The following is a 14,638-nucleotide window of genomic DNA, read 5'->3' as shown; positions in this document are numbered from 1 at the left end:
GAAGGTACAAATTAGCAAGACTTGTTACCTTGAAGTAAGATTTGAAGACTTGAAGATTCCAGTTTCATTTTTGGATCTAAGCATTCTCTCCTGATGTTTCACCCACATCCATGACAGGCATTCCCAGAGGTTGAGGGGTCTGTTGGAAACTAGGCAAGATGTTTTGGACTCCAGGTGTTTTGGACTTCAATTCCCACCATTGTCTCCCAGAGTTGGAGAAAGAACTCTTGTCTGCCTGAGGCAAGTGTGAATGTTGCAATTGGCCACTTTGATTAGCATTTAATGGCCTTGCAGCTTCAAAACCTGGCTGCTTCCTGCCTAGGGGAATCCTTTGTTGGGAGGCCCTGATTGTTTCTGGTCTGGAATTTGCTTGGTTTTTGAGTGCTGCTCTTTATTTACTGTCCTGATTTTAGAGGTTTTTTATAAATACTGGTAGCCAGATTATGTTCATTTCCATGGTTTCCTCCTTTCTGTTATTCTGATTCAATGCTAATCAAGGTGGCCAATTGCAACATTCACACTTGGCCATACAGCCTGGAAAACTCACAATAACCCAAAGTTGATTGTTATTATTATTAATTATTATTATTAGAAACACAACAAGATGAGTCCACAGCACACACTCTGCTGGCTATTGTATTGGATAACACGTTGGACACTTCCCAAGTGTCTAGGACTGTGTGATGTATCAGCAAATAATGCGTGCCGATCCCAGTAGGGTGGCCTTTTGCAGCTGGCAGATGGTAATTTTGTCAGCGCTGATGGTGTTTAAATGTAGGCCAAGGTCTTTAGACACTGCACCCAGAGTGTTGATCACCACTGGAACCAGCTTGACTGATTTGTGCCAGAGTCTTTGCAGTTCGATCTTTAAATCCTCACATTGTGTCAGCTTTTGTTGTTTCTCTTCAATCCTGCTGTCACCTGGGATTGCAACATTGACAATCCATACTTTGTTTTTTAACACGATCGTGAGGTCAGGAGTATTGTGCTCCAAAACTCTGTCTGTCTGAATTTGGAAGTCCCAGAGTAGCTTGACGTGTTCATTCTCTGTAACTTTTTCTGCTTGTGATTCCACCAGTTCTTTGTTGCAGGCAGATGGTATTTGTGGCACAAGTTGCAACGAATCATCTGGGCAACTGTGTTATGCCTCTGCTTGTAGTCTGTCTGTGCGATCTTCTTGCAGCAGCTCAGGGTGTGATCTATTGTTTCATCTGCTTCCTTGCGGAGTCTACATTTGGGATCTGTCATCGACTTTTAATTCTGGCTTTGATGGCATTTGTTCTAATTGCCTGTTCTTGGGCTGCCAGAATCAGGCCTTCCACCTCCTTTTTCAAAGTTCCATTTGTAAGCCACAGCCATGTTTTTTCTTTGTCAATTTGGCTCTCAATTTTTGCCAGGAACTGTCCATGGAGAGCCTTCTTTTGCCAGTTTTCCCTTCTGCTCTGGATTGTGTTTTTGCAGTATTCCCTCTTTGTCTTTTGCACTTGAAGCAGTTTACTACTATTGACTTCCCTCAATGTTGGTTCTTGACTGCCTTTCAAATAATCTGCCAATGCGTGTTTCTCTTCTACCATTTGTTTCACTTGGAGAAGCCCTCTGCCTCCTGATTTTCTGGGCAGGTAAAGTCGGTTGACATCACTACGCGGGTGTAATGCGTTATGGATTGTCATCAGTTTTCTTGTTTTTCTGTCCAGATCATCCAGCTCTGCTTGTGTCCAGTTCACAATCCCAGCAGTGTATCTAATGACAGGCATGGCCCAGGTGTTGATAGCCTTGATCGTATTTCTGCCATTTAATTTGCTCTTCAAAACCTTTCTGACCCTTTGGACATATTCTTTGCTGACCACATTTTCATTATTGTTGTTGTTGTTGTTGTTGACCCATTCAGATCAAGGAGGGCTGGTGTTACTGTATTTCAGTTATAGAAAGAACAATTTCTATATATTTTTAATTAAAAAAAATCCCTTTTTTGCATTCTTTTGTTCCCAAGGAGGCTTTCCTGGGCAACCACCCCATTTGACCTATTATTCGGAGCAAAGAATGCTGAGTGAAGGTTTTTGATTCCTGGTGTCACTCCATCTTTACTCCCCCCGTTTTCAGCACCATTTCCACTCCTTTTCCCAGAAGTTCTAATTTATTCCTGCTCTGTGGGGAATAACTGAATTGACCACTGGTCCTGACGCAATCTCACCTGAGCCAGCGGGGTTACACCCAGGCTGAGAAGGCTGGGTAATCCAGTCCGGGTTTTACCCCCGCCCTCGAGGCGGCATGCGAGCGCCGCGGGTGCCTTCGCGCCTAAGCAGCCAGGAGGCGCGGCCGCGGAGCTGATCCAGTCCGGGTTTTGCCTCCACCGCCTTCTTCTCGGAGGCGCAGCCAAAGACTCCCGGGCTGGTCGCTCATCGAGGGGCGTTCAAATCTGAGCGAGGGAAGGAAGGAAGGAAAGAAGGAAGAAGGAAGAGGGGAAGGGGCTGCGGAGGAGAAAGAGAGCGGGATGGGCGCCGTCCCGCTTTAGTCCGAGGACATCTATGGCTAGAGGCAGCCAGCATGGTGAGTAGTCGCCCTCTCGCTGGGCAAGCAAGGCTCCGCTGCGTCCCGCTTGGACCGGGATGGGTCCTGCTTTGTTCCCCTTCCTTTTCGGACTCCCAGCCCGTCTTCACTGACCTTATAACGCATGATTATGGCAGTGTAGATGGGGTCTTTCACGCGTGGGGGCTTCTCGCAAACGCTCCCAAGTCAGCAGAGTTAGGCAATGGGGTAAATGGAGGGGGGAGGGCTTCTTGGGGCGAGCATATGGGTCAAGATGTGTTTGCAGCTGGAAGAAAGGGGGGACAAAAGGGTCTTGGTGCTTTTGGGGTGTGAGGACACAGTGTTCGGATTTCAAACCTTTCCCATATGCTAGCCAGTGCCCCACCTTTTCAGCCTACTGTGGACGGTGCATCTACACATTGTAGAGCAGGCATGGACCAACTTTGGCCCTCCAGGTGTTTTGGACTTCAACTCCCACCATTCCTAACAGCTTAAGCGGCTGAGGGGGGAAAGGAAGGGGCCTGAGGCTGTTAGGAATGGTGGGAGTTGAAGTCCAAAACACCTGGAGGGCCAAAGTTTGCCATCTCCTGTTGTAGAGTCAATGCACATTTCAACCACTGTCACTGCCATGGCTCAGTGCTGTGCAACCTCAGGGGTTGCAGTCATCCAAGGCTGTCGCCTTCTCTGCCCAAGAATGCCGGCGCCTCACCAAACTGCAACTCTCACGATCCCATAGCATTGAGCATTGGCGTCAGACTGCACTAGTTCTACAATGTAGACCAGTGGTTCCCAACCTTTGGGCCTCCAGTTGTTTTGGACTGCAACTCCCTGAAATCCCAGCTGTTAGGAACTGTGGGAGCTGAAGTCCAAAACATCTTGGGAACCACTGGTGTTGACGCACCCTCCATTGGGAGGAAGGTATGGGGTAGGAGAAGAAGGTGATCTTAGAATCATAGAGTTGGAAAAGACCTCATGGGCCACCCAGTCCAATCCCTTGCCAAGAAGCAGAAAAATCTCATTCAAAGTACCCCTGGCAGATGGCCATCCAGCCTCTGTTTCAAAGCCTCCAAAGAAGGAGCCTCCACCACACTCTGCAGCTAAGAGTTCCACTTCTGAACAGCTCTCACAGATAGGAAGTTTTTCCTCATGTTCAGGTGGAATCTCCTTTTCTGTAGTTTGAAGCCATTGTTCAATGTCCAAGTCTCCAGGGCAGCAGAAAACAAGCTTGCTCCCTCCTCCCTATGAATTCCGCTCACATATTTATACATGGTCCTCATCATGTCTCCTCTCAGCCTTCTCTTCTGCAGGCTAAACATGCCCAGCTCTTTAAGCTGCTCCTCATAGGGCTTGTTCTCCAGACCCTTCAATCATTTTAGTTTCCCTTCCTTGGAAACATTCCAGCTTGTCAACATCTCCCTTCAATTGCAGTGCCCAGAATTGGACACAGTATTCTAGACGTGGTCCAACCGAGGCAGAATAGAGGGGTAGTGTGACTTCCCTGGATCTCCTATTTATGCAGGCCAAAATCTTGTAATGGTGGGGGTGAGCTTTGGGTTGCTGCCCGTTAAAGTGGTTTCCTTGCTTGTGTGGTGGGCGGTCATGGCTGGGATACACTGTACGTGATCTGTGTGTGTGTGTGCTTTGGAATTCACCTCAGAACAGAGGTTGCCTCCTGGTTGAGCTTGACATTGTGACATCCACACCACAGGATAGTTTTTCTACTTAGCTGCAGATCTGGATAAACCAGAACACGTTATAGAGAGGTGTGTACTGCCCATGTGTGTGTATGGTTTTGTTTTGAACATATTGAGGCTTGACAAGCAAAACCTCACATGCCCACAAAAGCTGAGCTCATCGCGTCATATCTGTCTCGCCATAAAACACCCTGCTAGTTTTATCCCAGGTCTGACTGCCACATCTCAGGGGCGAACAGGTTGTTTTTTTTAAGTGTACCTCATGGGACACCCCTGGAAGGAAAATAACATTTGGAAAGGGGTTTAGCAGTTCATGCTTTGGCTTTAACTAGAGGGGTAAAAGCTCCAGATGACCTGAATATGGATTCATAAGTATTATTTTCTATTGGATGAATGCCATCCTTGGTTGTGATATTTTAATCTCACAGCTGAGCCGCAGAAAAACATGCCTTTGTGCATATTGTATGTTGAAATCCATTTTAGCAATTGTGAGAATGAATGAAAGTTTTAGTAGTTGTTCTGGCTGAACATTTGGTTTTTGTCAGTATGTTCTTGGAAGATGTGAACTCTGTTGTATCTCTGCTCGTTCCTCTAGATCAGCGTTTCTCAACTTGGGGGTTGCAAGGGGGTGTCAGAGGGGTTGCCAAAGACCATCAGAAAACACAGTATTTTCTGTTGGTCTTGAGGAATCTGTGTGGGAACTTTGGCCCCATTCTATCCTTGGTGGAGGTCAGAATGCTCTTTGATGGTAGGTGAACTATAAATCCCAGCAGCTAAAACTCCTAGTATCAACTTCTATTTTCCCCCAAACTCCACCAGTGTTCACATTTGGGCGTGTTGAGTATTTGTACCAAGTTTGGTCCAGATCCATCATTGTTTGAGTTCACAGTGCTCTCGGGATGTAGGTGAACTACAACTCCAAAACTCAAGTATTTTCTGTTGGCCATGGGAGTTCTGTGTGCCAAGATTGGTTCAATTTCATTGTTGGTGGAGTTCAGAATGCTCTTTAATTGTAGGTTAATTATAAATCTCAGCAACTACAATTCCCAAATGACAAAATCACCCCCCCCCCCCAACCCCACCAATATTCAAATTTGGGCTTATTGGGTATTTGTTCCAAATTTGGTCCAGTGAATTGAAAATACATCCTGCATATCAGATATTTACACTATGATTCATAGCAGTAGCAAAATTACAGTTATGAAGTAGTAACGAAAATAATTTTATGATTGGCGGTCACCACAACATGAGGAACTGTATTAAGGGGTTGCGGCATTAGGAAGGTTGACAACTACTGCTCTAGACCTTACCCTTTCTTCTCCTAATCATAATAAGAAAGAGACCTTGAAATCCATGCATTCATTCCGTTTGGGTCTCCCACGTAGGGCAAAGCAGTGAATTCCACTTGAAGCCTCCTACACTGAGATCACCGAATTAACTAGAAGGAATTGAATGAACACACTGCAAGAGGTGGCTCCCCTTCTGCTAGGAACCCAACCCTATTGTTGGCAGAGACCACCCTGAAGGAGCGTGAAATATTGCAAGCACAAAAGGAGAACACAGAGCTAAATATGGCAATGCTAGATATAAAATGAGACAATGGCTTGATTTTTTTATTATTCCCTTTAGAATATTGTAAATAATATCTTAGTTGGCCAGACATTTTATAGAGATCTGAGCCGGCTCCTTATTAGTGGGACAGAGGGGAATTTCAGGAGGTCTAGATTGCTCTGTGAAACCAAGTCTTCAACACAACTATTAAAAGACATAGAAAGGCTGTCCTCATTTGCATCTGATCACCATACAGGTATCTATGGGGGGCCAAGTAACTGAAAGTCTATTAATATTAATATTAATATTAATATTATTCTAACATCTACCTATCCCCATGGGGGCCAATTCACTGAGTGTATATTTTTATTATTATCATTATTATTCTAACACCTACCAATCCCCATGGGGGTCAATTCACTGACAGTCTATATTATTATTATTATTATTACTACTACTACTACTATTCTAACATCTATCTATGGGCCCTCTGATGGTGCAGCAAGTTAAACCACTGAGCTGCTGAACTTGCTGACTGAAAGGTTGGTGGTTAGAATCTGGAGAGCGGGGTGAGCTCCTTCTGTTATGCCCAGCTTCTACCAACTAGGAGTTTGAAAACATGCAAATGTGAGTAGATCAATAGGTGCCACTTCTGCATGAAAGTAAAGGCGCCCCATGCAGTCATACTGGCCACATTACCTTGGAGGTGTCTATGGACAACACCGGCTCTTCAGCTTAGAAATGCATCACACCTCCCCCTGCCCCCGGCCCCGGAGTCAGACACAACTAGACTTAATGTAAGAGGAAACATTTACCTTTACTTTAACATTAACCTATCCATGGGGGCCAATTCCCTGAAAGTCATTATTATTACTACTACTACTATTATTATTATTTTAGCAACTACCAATCCCTGTGGGGGTCAATTAACTGAAAGTCTATATTATTATTATTATTATTATTATTATTATTATTATTATTATTATGGCATATCTACCATACGGATATCTCAACTTCATCCAGTTTATGCAATCTGGCAGCAAGACTGCAGGGGTTGAAATTTTTAAAAGAACTAGCCTGAGACTCTTCACTATATTTAAAATTCCAGTCTTCAAATATTAACCATAGGTTAGATAAGAGAAAATATCAAGGTGTATTTGTGTAGGAGGATTCCGCAAAAAAAATTAATTCAGAATGGATTAAAGATCTCCACCGCTACTGCTCACAAGCTGTTCATCCAACTGTAGTTACATTGCCTTAAATATGAACAGAACTGTGTCATTAGAGGGGATAGAAAGACAATTGACTGAGAAGCAGCAGGACATCATTCTACCTCCAGATCAATTGACCCAGAGCACAACACAGTTTGCCAAAAGCAGAGAGTGTTACAGGGCAAAGACAGCTTTAGATGACTCACACTGCAAGCCATACGCTGCCAGGGAACACAAAAGCCCCCGGGCTCCCACTGTGTCAAACCCTGGAAAAATCCTACAAGATCAACCTGATGTAAATTCTCATCTTGTTGATTTCCAGACATATACAGTGAAACAGTGCCGCAAGCAAAGTGTATAACCCAGATCACAAACAGGATTGGCTCTGATCAGAAGGGCATATAAAACATTATCTTTACTACTAATCATATATCTTGGAATTGCTTATATGCAAATCCTTTCTTCTTCATTTTGTGTACCAGATTTTACTTTGTCAGTACAGAAGTAGTCTCAGAAAATATTAGATGAATATTTAAAGCTGGCATATGGTTTATTGTATCTTCTGTCTTGGCAAAGGAGTCCAAGCTGAGTTTGTAGGGCTGGAAACTCAATTAAGAGTTTTATGATGCTTGGTTTTGTATTTGTTGTTCTTTGCAGAAACCGCCAGAAACACCAGTGCAGTTTCTATGCCCATTTTGTTCTGGTCTTAAAATAGTCTGATCTGTTATTGCAATAGCAGGATAAGGGCAGACATTAAAGGTGAAGACATTGTCCACCCCAGTAATGGTTTTCATTTTTGCATTCCCACACAATTATTGGATGAAATTGTAGTGCAATTATTCACTTTGTGTGTTCTTATCTAGCCCAAGATTTGGCTTCTTAGAGAATTTAGAATGTGTTTATCAAGAAATAGTGTCATGGCAGAAAGAGAGATATGGACTTCAAAGGAACATCCATAACTAGAGGTTACGAAGGTCAAGTGGAAAATGGAGCCAGAGCTCTTGCACCTTGCTTCAGATATAACTCTGTCTTTAACAATATGACAGTGTCTTTGGGAAAGAAAAACTGGAAGTTTTCAAGGATATAAATTCTAGCTCAGAAACCAGAATCTGTCAGACATTCTCCTTGTATAACACCCAGGGGAACCACAGTGAGTCAGAGTATAGCAAATTATATAGTTGCTCCCAGTTTAGACAGGAGACGGGCAATTTGTGGCCCTAGCAAACATAGGAAAGATGTCAAATTACAGCTCTTACTAGCCCTAGCAAACATAGCTAATGGTGAAGGAACACGGGAACTGCAGTCTAGCTGCATCTAAATGAATGCAAGTTCCCCATCCTTATTTTAGGTCCAGTGAAAAAGGTTCTCAGGGATGGGAAAAAGCTATGCTTGGAATCTAGAGTCACTTCCGATAGAGGTAAACAACTTTGAGCTGAATGCAGCACTTGTCTATTCACTGTACAGTATCTTTGTGTGTGTTAATGCCCAAAGTTTAATACTGCAATCTTATATAGATTTGCTTAGTAATAAGCCCCGTTGAGCTCAATAGGCCTACTCCCAGGTAAATTGATTTAGTATTGTAGCCTTATAATATAATCTGATATGTGAATGTGTGACTTAAATTGTAGGATACATTGGTACTGATATATTCTTGTTGTTTTATTAAAATGGGGGAGATTATTAGATACTTGAAGGTAAAAATATTCACATAAACATTGTCTCTGTCATCTTGTTTAAAAGATTTGAAAAGAGAGTCTGTGGAATTGTGGGAAATTGAAATTTCACTGTAGGATTACTAGAGGGGCTGCGATGCCACAGCGAGTTAAACTGTTAAGTGCAGTACTTGCTGATTGGAAGGTTGGTGGTTTGAATCCGGGGAATGGGGTGAGCTCCTGTTGTTAGCTCCAGCACCTGCCAACCTGGCAGCTCAAAAACATGCAGATGTGAGTAGAACAATAGGTACTGCTTCAATGGGAAGGTAACAGTGCTCCATCATGCCGGCCACATGACCTAGGAGGTGTCTCCGGGCAACATTGGCTCTTTAGCTTAGAAATGGTGATGAGCACTACCCTCCAGAGTCAGACCTGACTAGACTTCATGTCAAAGGGAAACCCTTACCTTCTTGCATATGTGCAAATGTTTGGGTTCTTTACAGGTCTTGAGATGTTCTACACTTTTCTTTTGTATTATGAGTTGGGTTTGGGTGTTTGTGAATGCAGTCTCATAGCTGAACAATTCTGTGGGAGGCTTTATTCTTTTTCTGAAAGACACCGGTCCATACAGAGCCAAGTCTGAGAGAACTCATACCCAAAGGAATGTCTGGGCATTGCTCCTTACCTCAAATGCTCTACCAAGAGTCATCCCTACTTGCTTGGGGGTTTCACAAGTTGTTTCCTGTGGAATTGCTATTTTTAGATTTAGAAACACTAGCTACTTCCTTGTTTCAGCTTCCGCCTCACCTTGTTTGGAGAAGCAACTGTGTGGCTTATAAGCACAGTGCGTGGATTATGTTTCTCTTATGTTTCAAAGGACAACACCTTCAGAAAATCTGGATGGTGAACTTCAGTGGAGTAAGATATGTGTGCTGTGCTCATACCTGTGCACATAGCTGGTGAGAACTGCATGCAGACATGTGGAGAACAACAAGTAGGCATGGCCTCCCAGATTATGGGCCCTACATATCCTCCATATCCACAGATTCGGTATCCATGGATACAAGCACCAACAGCTTTAAAATATTCCAAGAACAAAACCTTGATTTTGTCATTTTATATAAGGGAGACCATTGTATGTAATGGGACTTGAGCACTCATGGATTTTTGTATTCATGGAGGTGGGGTGGTTCTTGGAACCAAATCCAACAGCTACCAAGGGTCCACTCCATTCTCAAGGTACATAACATATTATTTCCCTTCAGAAAAGCACTCCCTAAGTAGAAAAAAATGAAATGACTCAGAGGAAGATTACCACATGAAATAGTCTACTGTATTCACTAGCATCAAGCTCTTTTACAGGCCATGCAATTATAAAAATATAGTTTGATGAATATTATTCCAAGCAATTGCTATTTCAACCATCCATATCACAAGGGCTGGCTTCAGTGTGAGATCTTTTCTAGCTATTAAATTAGCTGAAATTTGTGGTTGCAGTTGTTGTACATATAAACAGAGACTGCAGATCTGGAAGCAGTGAAGAAAAATGATGAAAACACATATATACGAAAACTTTCTCTTTCTTCTATAATATTGAAACGCAGGATCACCCAACATAATTGATTGTAGTACATTCTGAGCAGCATAGATATTCTTAACAATAAATGGACAGGGAATGATTCTGTGATGATCCTTCCTAATCACTGAGGAGCTTCTTAAGGTTCCAAATGGAGACTACCAAGGGTGTTCTCTATACTGTGCAATTCCAACTAACATTGGATTAGTTCATCTGAAGATGTTCAAGCAACCATTTCCTGATAGATATACTGATAAATTCTGGCCATACCTTTTATTGTAATTTTAAAAAAATATAGGTTGAATATTTCTTATCAGAGATGCTTGGGATTTTGTTTTTCTTTCTAGACTTTGAAACATTCACATATACATAATGAAATACCTTAGGAACCAAGACTAAACAGGAATTTCATGTATGCTTCATATGCACATTACATAGTCAATAGCCTGGAGATAATTTTATACATAATGCAAAGGTGTCATTATTTCAGCCACCCAAGTGGATGCATTCAAATTTTGGAATTCTGGAAAAGGGATGGTCAACCTGGATTCATTTGTTTTAATTGATTGTTCACCTCCACAATTTCTAATATGGAGCTATTTATACATTCTTTAAATTAGTGTTGAGCAACCATTGGAGAATCCAACCAGACCAGAATAGAGGTGACTGAAATGATAAACATGGCCATATTTATATAAAATAACTCTTATACTAAGTGGTCAGATTATTATTACTTTTTGCAGTAGTTCCCAACCTTTGGGCCTCCAGGTGTTTTGGACTTCAACTCCCAGAAATCCCAGCTAGCTTACCAGCTGTTAGGAACTGTTAGGAACTAAACACCTGGAGGCCCAAAGGTTGGGAACCACTGTTGTAAAGGATGAAAATTACTAATTTATTTATTCAGTGTATATTCCACCTCTCTCCTGGTATGGAACCCAAGATTGCTGACAATATGAATTTAAATCAAATACAATTAAACATACAGTAATACGAAGTTTAAAAAGTCATTACTCTGTCTTTAACTTTAACTTGAAACTTAAAAACCCATTTACATCAGTCAGAAGATAAAAAGAATAATACATCTCATACAAAACTTATATGCCTCAACCCATTAAAGTCTGAAGGCCTGTTTAAATAAAATTATTTTTGTTTGCTGGTGGAAACGTTTAACTAGGACTCCCGTGGGAGGGAATTTCATATCTTGGTTGTAGCTACTGAGAAGGCCCTTCCCCATGTCCTCACCCAAAATGCTTTTGATGGTGGTGAGACCAAGGACCTCATCACACTAGAGAATGAATCCACTTTAAATCCGGTTGCTGCTTCCTGCAGAATTCTGGGGTTTGTAATTTAGGGAAGAGCCTTTAACAGCCTCACTAAACTACAAACCCCAGAATTCTGCAGGAGGCAGAACCTGGATTTAAAGTGAATTCATTCTCTAGTTGTGATGAAGTAACAATTTCATGATGCATCCTGGTCCTTTACATTTCTCCCTTTCCTGTCTGTAACTCGTGATTGTTCAACAGAATGTGAACAAAACATTTCTTCTGGATTCAAAGCAGTTTGTCTGAGAGCATTGAAAAGAGGATGCTTTTTCTAAATACTTAAATAATGTCCCAAGTAGAATATCATGTGCCTTTCTCATAAGGGTTTGCATAAATCAGATGTACACCTGGTATTTAGTGCATGGATAGAAAATTTGCTCATTATTCATATATCTCCCATTCTAACAATTCTGGATTATATCCAAGGCCACAAACTAAGACCCCAAACTTTCAGTTTGGAACCTGTTCATTTTCCTTTTTTTCATGTCCCACTTTCACTGATGATGCAGAATAATTCCCTGGCCGTTTACCAGATCATAGATTTGCTTAGTTCTTTGGGAAACAGGGAGATTGATCTAGCAAGAAGGAATCAGATTTAATATGTATGTCTCAAAGCATTAATCCAGACATTATTGGAGTCTGTAGTCAATAGACAATATTGATATCTGTGCTAAACAAGAAGGCTGATTAGTAGCTGGTTCAGTGTAGCTGAAAGCCCTTTGGCTCAGGCTGCACTGAATCAGAGTTTAAATCCAATTAATGTACAGATTATATATCATTTCCACAGAAATTGCCAAATTAGGTCAGTTTTCTGTCTGCAGCAAGAACATTTTTTTGTAATTTCAAGTGGGAGGTGAAAAGTTCTGCAGAGTGTTCATTATGGTCTGACCTTTTTGAGATATATTGTCTCCTAATTTTTCATAATGTGATGACATTTCTCCCTGAAGGATTTATTCTCCACCAGCAATACGACACCTATTACTCTTGCTCTACTTACTATTTATAGAGCTTTGCAATTTTACTTCAAATCTTGGTGTCATTTTTATCCTAAAATACAAACTTTGGCAGAGATTTTCATATATCAGTAAGACATTATGTGAAACAGTTTTCTGACACAAATTTGAAGTTACCCAACAAGGTGAACAATCCTATACTCTAATTATACTGGGCAATGTGCTTGTGGCAGATGTGCAGAGATGCTGCCATTATACTGGCAGATCAGTTACTATGTCCTATATTTAACTCGGGGAAAGGGAGGCAACAACACATTGCCAGAAGAAAAGGGATTAAAATGGCAGACGATGTTCCTAAAAAAACTGCTGATAATCACCAGTTAAGGATAATGCTCGCATTGAGTTTGCAAGGGCACAAGGGTCTACCATCTAACTATCTAGTGACGGAGTGGCCCAAGCATCTTGGTCACTACTTCTGTTCATTGATCTGGAACCAGAGTGCGGATGGTTCCTGTAACTGTGGAAGCAGCTGATGGAGAAAGAAGACCAGGACAGAGAAGCAGCAATAAAATAGGACCTAGGTCACATAATCTTGGTGTATGTGAGGATTGAGAAAGGAAAGGGATCGGGACACTCAAGTCTCCATGTCTGCAACTTTAGTAACTATAACCCTACAACCCTCTTCCCCTTTGGGAGCTATAGTGAAACTTGGACCATGCAGTCTCTATTTGGTTTCTGGGGTTTTGTGCATGCATATAGGATCTGATCTTCTGAAGTGCAGACACTGTTGGGTTTTCAGCCACAGAGTCAGTGGCTGTGCTGCCTAGCTTTTGCCATAAGAAAGATTACATATATGTGGGGATGAGGGCCTTCCCTGTGTGGCAATGCTGCTCTTCAGCGTTGGAAGAGAGAATATTAGAGAAAGAGTTTGGAGACTACACAGGAAATGTACATAGGAAAGGGAACTGGAGGGAGAGAGAGGCACATTCCATCGCAGCCCTTATTTGTGTACAACGTGTTCTTTACTTTCATTACACACCTCTGTAGAGTGCTCTTTCCAGGAACCCACAGATGGGGATTTGATTTTGGTGTTTGTATCTTTTAAAGGTTCTGAGCAGATAGATGTTAGCAATGTACTTATTTTACCTGGTGGGTTCTGAGGCTAGGCAGTTTTATACAAAGAGGTATCTCCTTTTGTATGCAGAATGACTTCTTTCTATAGTTTCTCATTACCAGAATTATAAGTTGTGTGTGCACCATAGAATAGTAGAGTTCAAAGGGTTCCCAAGTAATCATGTAGACCCTATCTAGCTAACTTACTTCTTTTTTCATATACCTATCTAACCATATAACTGTATGACCCGAGTCTAACTCATCTCTGCTAATAATTCTTGCCACATCTCTAACTCATACTCCTAATTGTCCAACTATCTTACACATCAGCCTTTGAAAATATTCAAACACGCTCACCACACAAATCTTTAATTTCCTATATCTACTATACTTCACATACATAATCATATTTTACTATAATATCTCTGATAAACACAACAGTCTCTCCCACTCCCAGTCCATAATACCATATGGATATCCAATCTCTGTTTGAAAACATCTAATGAGGGAAAATCCACCACCTTTGAGATATTCTGTTTCATTGTTAAACAGCATAGAAGTTCAGAATCTCCTTTCCTGTTGCACTCCAGGCCAGGAAACACCTCTGTACTTAATCACCATACTCCAGTCCAAGTTACATCAGCAAAGCAGTTTATTAAAGATTATCTAAAAAGCACTGTAGAAAAAATTATAAAAACTTCAAAGTCTATACATAAAAATAGTGCACAAGGTTCAAGATACAGGAGTAATCCAAATTCTTAAAGCAACATGATGTCCAGCACAGAAATACAAGAAAACCAGGAAGTACAAGGCAGCATAGAATCCAATACAAAAATCCAGGAACAATACTTCAAACTTGGAAGCATGAAGCAGGAGCAAAAGCATAGAACTAGAATTCCCTCAGAAAGCTTGACTAGGACTTAGCAAGAGCTGTTGCTTCAATTACCAATGTTGACCAGACTGGCTAGAAAATCCGCTCAGCCTCTTTAATATACACATGAAATCATGCCTTCTCCCATGACTTCCTGATACGGGTCTCT

The 14,638-nt window shown here is 41.6% G+C and overlaps 1 protein-coding gene across 1 annotated transcript in view; it reads left to right on the top strand.

Moving 5' to 3' along the window:
- The first annotated feature begins 2,319 nt into the window (after positions 1–2,319).
- Positions 2,320–14,638, top strand: part of N4BP3 (NEDD4 binding protein 3) — a 32,999-nt gene continuing 20,680 nt past the window's right edge. Inside the window, exon 1 of the mRNA XM_060765673.2 lies at positions 2,320–2,547. The gene's annotated coding sequence lies outside the window, so the exon portion shown is untranslated. The remainder of the gene's footprint in view (positions 2,548–14,638) is intronic.

Source organism: Anolis sagrei, chromosome 2 (genome assembly GCF_037176765.1).
Source record: "Anolis sagrei isolate rAnoSag1 chromosome 2, rAnoSag1.mat, whole genome shotgun sequence".
Taxonomy (NCBI): domain Eukaryota; kingdom Metazoa; phylum Chordata; class Lepidosauria; order Squamata; family Dactyloidae; genus Anolis; species Anolis sagrei.
Note: the sequence above shows the minus strand (reverse complement) of the source record. Positions and strands in the feature narration are given on the sequence as shown.